The sequence below is a fragment of the Nomascus leucogenys genome, chromosome 6 (genome assembly GCF_006542625.1).
Source record: "Nomascus leucogenys isolate Asia chromosome 6, Asia_NLE_v1, whole genome shotgun sequence".
Classification (NCBI taxonomy): domain Eukaryota; kingdom Metazoa; phylum Chordata; class Mammalia; order Primates; family Hylobatidae; genus Nomascus; species Nomascus leucogenys.
Window position 1 is genome coordinate 68,859,595 of NC_044386.1, and position 5,657 is coordinate 68,865,251.

Consider the following 5,657-nt stretch of genomic DNA (forward strand, 5'->3'; position numbering starts at 1 on the left):
CCACCAGCAATGAGGGAGGGTTCTGGGTTCTCTACCTCCTTGTCAACGCTTATTTTCCATGTTTCTGATTATAGCCATCCTAGTGTGAAGTGGTATCTCCTTGTGGCTTCTGTGTTATTTGTCTGACTCTGAATCGCCTTGGGAAATACTTGTAACTCCTCCAAACCTTTGGCTCCTGTCCCTGTAAATAAGGGAATCTGAAGCAGCTCCATGGTTCCTGACTGCATATGAGATTCACCTGCAGCTTTGATGTGGCCCCCCCCCCCCACACCTGGGCTCCTGCTCTGGAGGTTCTCATTGTGTGGATTCCGGGTGGGACACATGTTCTCCTACAAAGCTGCCTAGGTGATGTCCTGAGAACCACTGAGCCAAGTTTTCCTGTAACGTCAGGCATCCCTGAAGTTCACAGCCTTTGTGAGGGGCAGCTGCTGGGATCTGCTCTCCACCTGGATTACAGCCCAGTCATGCTCCAGCACGTTGACTGTGAAGGCTCTGGTTGCCGGATGCATTGAAAGCCTCAGAATAAGATCTAAGGAAACAGCCTAAATCTCTAGAAGTGCTGTTTGCTCATTTGCTAATCAGCAAAATTCAATAATAAACAGTGGGCTTTTCTGTCAAACTAAATGCATGGAAGCTGCCATGGGGTGTTTTAGGAGCCTGATGTGTGACCATACTCTCTGCCAGACTATCAAGTGCATCACAGAGGGGCTGGCGGATCCGGAAGTCAGAACAGGACACCGCCTTTCACTGTATCAGCGAGCCATGCGCCTGCGAGAGTCTCCAAGCTGTAAAAGTTCAAGCACCTTCTCCAGCAGCTCCCAGAAATGGCTGTGCAAGATGTGAAACACGTGAGGAAAGAGCCTGTGGGTGCTTTGGACTTAGGCGTGTGTACCTGGTTTTTTTTGGACCAGAAGCATCCTAAGAGCTGTTTTGAGTGTGTGTTTTCTTTTAGACTTGGAATAATCTAAAACTCGTTTTGGACGGCTGTGTGGCCATTGCTCCCAGTCTCCCCCTAACGCCCTCCTCCCTGAGGAGACTGGGCTGCTTGGTGTGGTCACACCCTGGATTGAGTGACAGATCTCCTGAATGGGGACTCTCAGCATCTGCCCCAGTTTCATTTACTCGCTGGGACCTGTAGAGCAGTTCTGGTGGTTGAGGCTCTCCCAGGGCCGGACCAGCGAGCTGTCACATCCCCGCAGGTGTGCGTGTGTGAGCCCCACGCTGTGTGCTCTGCTAAGTGACTGGCTTTGTGGTAAGGGAGGTCAATCCTCACGACGCTACAGGCAGGTTTTCAGGGACTTTTGCTGACCTGAGGCTAACAGATGTTATTCTGCTACTGTTTCAGGTGACCATCACAGGCAGGCTGTGCCCGCAGCGTGGGATGTGCAAGTCTGTGTTTGTGATGGAGGCCGGGGAGGCCGCTGACCCCACCACGGTCCTGTGCTCTGTGGAGGAGCTGGCACTGGCCATTACAGACGCAGCGGCTTTGACCAGGGTAACTGAGCAGGCTTTCTCTCGTGGCACCCAGCCCCAGGTGGACGAGCAGCAGCGCTGGATGGGCTGTCAGCAGTGGGCTGCTGTCCTCTCTCTGTCCTCTGCTCACAGTGGAAGATGCTGGGGGCTGGTGGATGTCTTCTTCTCGTTCTTCCCCTTATCAGTGATAAGGAGTAGGTCAGGGGTAGTTGTTCTACAGGGCCTGGCTCTGATCTTTTTTCTTTTATAAAAACTTCTTGTTATGGAAGATACTGCACAAGCTTTTGTACAGAAGTTAGGGGGACAGTGTGTTCAACCCCACGGCCCACCCTGTTCCATTCAGTTTTCCTTCTGTTCTCTCCTGCCCCTTCCCTGGGATTTTAGAAGCTGGCCCTGGATATCCTCTCAGGGGCCCTGCGGCCCACGCTAGTCGCTTTTGGGAACAGCCACTGAGCCTTCCGCCCTCGCGTCTGGCAGGACTCTTCCTGTGCCCGGGCTGTAGGGTTACCAGTGTTAAAACACTGATATTTTCAAATGTGTGAAAATCAGGACATGATTTCAGTATTCCCTGAGTGTTCGGAAGATGAGCAAGTACTATAGAAAGACAACTACAAGATAGGAGCTTACAAAGTCCAGGTTCTTTCTGATGAGTGTTGAGACTCATCTACATAATATCTTTATTACTTACAGGGAAGGGTGATGCTATTGGGGAAGACGTGCAAATGCCAGTGAAGGCAGAGAGAGACACTAGGCCTGAAATGGTTAGAAATAGAAGAATAGAATGCACATTCAAGGCCCCAAGAGACGTGGAAACTGGACACTCGCTGGAGGAGGAAGCAGGCTGGGACGTGGGAGCGCTGAAATGCTTTCAGTTGAGCCATGAGCCTGAAAAACACATGATTCCTTTCCCAGAGTAGAAACTATTTTTCCCTGATTAAAATCGATGCCGTGAAACTGGGCTGAACTCTGGCTGCCAGGCTTTATGCCACAGGGAATTTTGTGTCAGAGCAATCTCAACCTCTTCTGGGAGGTGATTTCTGAATTACTCAGAAGGACTGCACCAAAAATGATTTCACTTATAACACAAACGCACAGCATGGACCACTTAGGAGTTGAGGAACAAACCAGGCACGGTAGCTTACACTTGTAATCCCAGCACCTGGGGAGGCTGAGGCAGGAGGATCACTTGAACTCTGAAGATGGAGGTGGGAGGATCTCTTGACCTCAGGAGGTCAAGGCTGCAGTGAGCCAAGACTGTGCCACTGCACTCCAGTCTGGGTGACAGAGTGAGACCCTGTCTCAAAACAAAACAAACAAACAAAAAAAGGAGTTCAGAAATGATCTGGCCTTTATATTCCTGCCTGATCATCAGTGTATTCACCAGGACGGAAGGCTGCCTGGAAATCAGGTCCTAGCTCCACTCCTGGCTGGGAAAGAGCATGAAGTGTTCTAGGAAGAAAAGTCCTCCGGGAAGACTTGGCAACAGCCAGGAGTCCTGAGTGAACTGCTGTCCTTTTGAATCCCTGAGATGGGCTGCAGGGATGAGGGGCTAGAACTGACAGGAAGACAGGACAGAGAGCAGCACAGCCTCAGAAGTGCAGGACAGAGGTGACCCAGGCAGGCATGACGGGCTGTGGCTGCCTGCTCTCTGCTCTCACAGCACCCCTGACCCCACTCACTGTGGTCCTGTGCAGATGGGTTGGGGCCTGTACATGTCAGGTGGGACCAGCCAGAGGGGCTTTGCTGCCAGTACTGGCATGTCAGGATGGGGGTCTGGTGGTCAGCACCTCCTCTGGCCAGTGGTCTTGTGGGGAGAGGCATCCATGCGGCCTCCTCCCTGTTGGGTGTGCTGATGTGCAGAGAAGTACGGACTTGGAGGGCAGCTGGATGATCTGGGGCTTGCTCGGGGACACAGGTCTGTGTGTTGTGCCAAGGCTGACCCCCTCATCCCACACCAGACCCTGCCTCTGACTCTGTGACCTCAGCACCTCACTTCTGTCTCTCAGGTCATCTCCCAATCAGTAAAACATTTGTGTGACGTGAGGAGGGGCACTGAAGTGGGTGGTCTTTAAGGCCAGAGGTCTCTGTAAAAGCTTTGACTATTGGAAGCACTGGGCTAGGACAGTGTAGTACCCAGGGGGATGAGGTGCATCAGAGCAGCACCTGCTGAGGCCAAGAACGGAGGTGGCTGCTGCCGGCCTCCAGGAGGTCCCCTTAGGGAAGCATTTCTTCAGGGGTGGCCAAGGACCTCCTGCATCAGGGCCTGCATGGGGATTCTGTGCCAGCCCAGCCCTGCTAGTCCCAGCCTTGGGAGCGTGAGGAGGGTATCTGCCTATTTTTCCTTTAAACATGTTTCTTAGGTTATTCACTAAAGTTGGAGAACACTGCTTTGTGGCTTTGAAATGTTCATTTGAATTTTTCTATGATTACTAAGATTTTTGCCCTTAAGGCTCTGTATATAAACAACATACTGTATAAAATAAACTGGGAATGGCACGAAAAACAGCATTTGCTTCTGAATCTAAAATATTTCTATTATTTTCTTGAAATTGAGTGTGCAGTAGGTTATGGTGGTGTTTTGGAAGAAACAGATAAAACAGATTTTGTGTGTGCGTGTGTGTGTGTGTGACCTTGTCTTAGGGATTCATGGCGAAGGGTCCACCTTCAGCACCCTGTATGGCCTCCTCCTGTGGGACATCATCTTCATGGATGGGATTCCGGATGTCTTCAGAAATGCCTGTCAGGTACTCCAGTGCCCCTGCCCCACGAGTAGGTCCTTCTGCACACATCCATGGCTCACGCCCACCTGGGCACCGTGTGTCCACAGCCAGCAGAAACCACCTCTGTTACGGTCCTTTGGGTCATCCACAGGTCAAGGGTGATAACTTATTTTAAAAATCTGATTAATAGAATTTAAGATGTAAGTATGTGAAGTTTTAAACTTTAATGTAGCCTCCACCTTACATTTAGACCTTTCATATATAGTACCGTCAGCATCAGCCCTCCTGAGCACCTGCTGTGTCATAGGCACTGTGCCAAGGAGCTCACAGACATGGGCACACTGCCTGTTCAGAGGTCCACCCAGCTAAGCGAAAAGCTGTTTTTGCAAATTATTACTCTAAAAAACAAGTTTAATAAATTGCTTTTATATCAATTAACTTTTACTTATCTTTTGAGAGAAAGAATGTATCGTTGGCTGGTTTCCAAGTTTTTGGTATGTACTGACTAGTCCTCTGGTGAACACAGCTCTCTGCAGGCACAGTGTGACAGCTTGCTTTCCCTGTGACACAGGCATTCCCCCTGGACTTGTGCACAGACAGCTTCTTCACAAGCAGACGCCCAGCCCTCGAGGCCAGGCTGCAGCTGATTCATGATGCCCCCGCAGACAGCCTGCGGGCCTGGGTGGCAGCCACGTGGCAGGAGCAGGAAGGCAGAGTGGCTTCCCTTGTCAGCTGGGATCGCTTCACGTCTCTTCAGCAAGCTCAGGTAATGGTTCACCTGCATGGCAGGATTGCTCAGAAAGTAACGCCACCCCAGTGCTGTCTTTTCAGCAACTTTATCAAAGATACACACACACGTGTATATATATATATGTGTGTGTGCATATATATATATATATATTAATATAATATATGAGAATACCCTATCCCCCTGGCCCCAATGCACTGTTAGTGATGGAAAACATACTAGGGTGTTAGAAAAGCCCAGCTGTGCCTTTGCCACCCCTGAGTGACAGCTTTCTTTTGCTTGCCCTGTGGCTGAGGAGGGAGGATACCTTCTGTGTTCCTTCAACTGCCGCCCTCTGTGAGACCGTGCTGTCGCGTTCCTGAGTGCATCCTCCACATCCCTCTTCCTCAGTGCTCCCAGCATGGCCACACTGGCAGAAGCCTGGAAGCTGACCAGAGGAGGACCAGTCTCCCACCACTTGCCAGTGGGATTCCAGCCATGGCTCTGCAGCTCCAGTAAAAGCAGCAGAACAGCGCACGGTGGCCTGGGATCCACATGCACTGAATTACATACACACTGAGCATTTCTCCGTGTCGTGATCCCTGGAGCCTATTTCGTTCTCTGTCACGAGGGAAGTGGCTAACTGTCCCGTGTTTTGTGTTCAGGATCTTGTTCCTGCCTGGGGCCCTGTGCTCAGTGGTGTGTGCAGGCGCCTGCTGCTGACTTTCGACACTGTC

General features: G+C 50.9%; 1 pseudogene; it reads left to right on the top strand.

The window, feature by feature from the left end:
• Positions 1–228: 228 nt before the first annotated feature.
• LOC115835561 lies at positions 229–5,439 on the top strand (annotated as a pseudogene).
• The last annotated feature ends 218 nt before the right edge of the window (positions 5,440–5,657 follow it).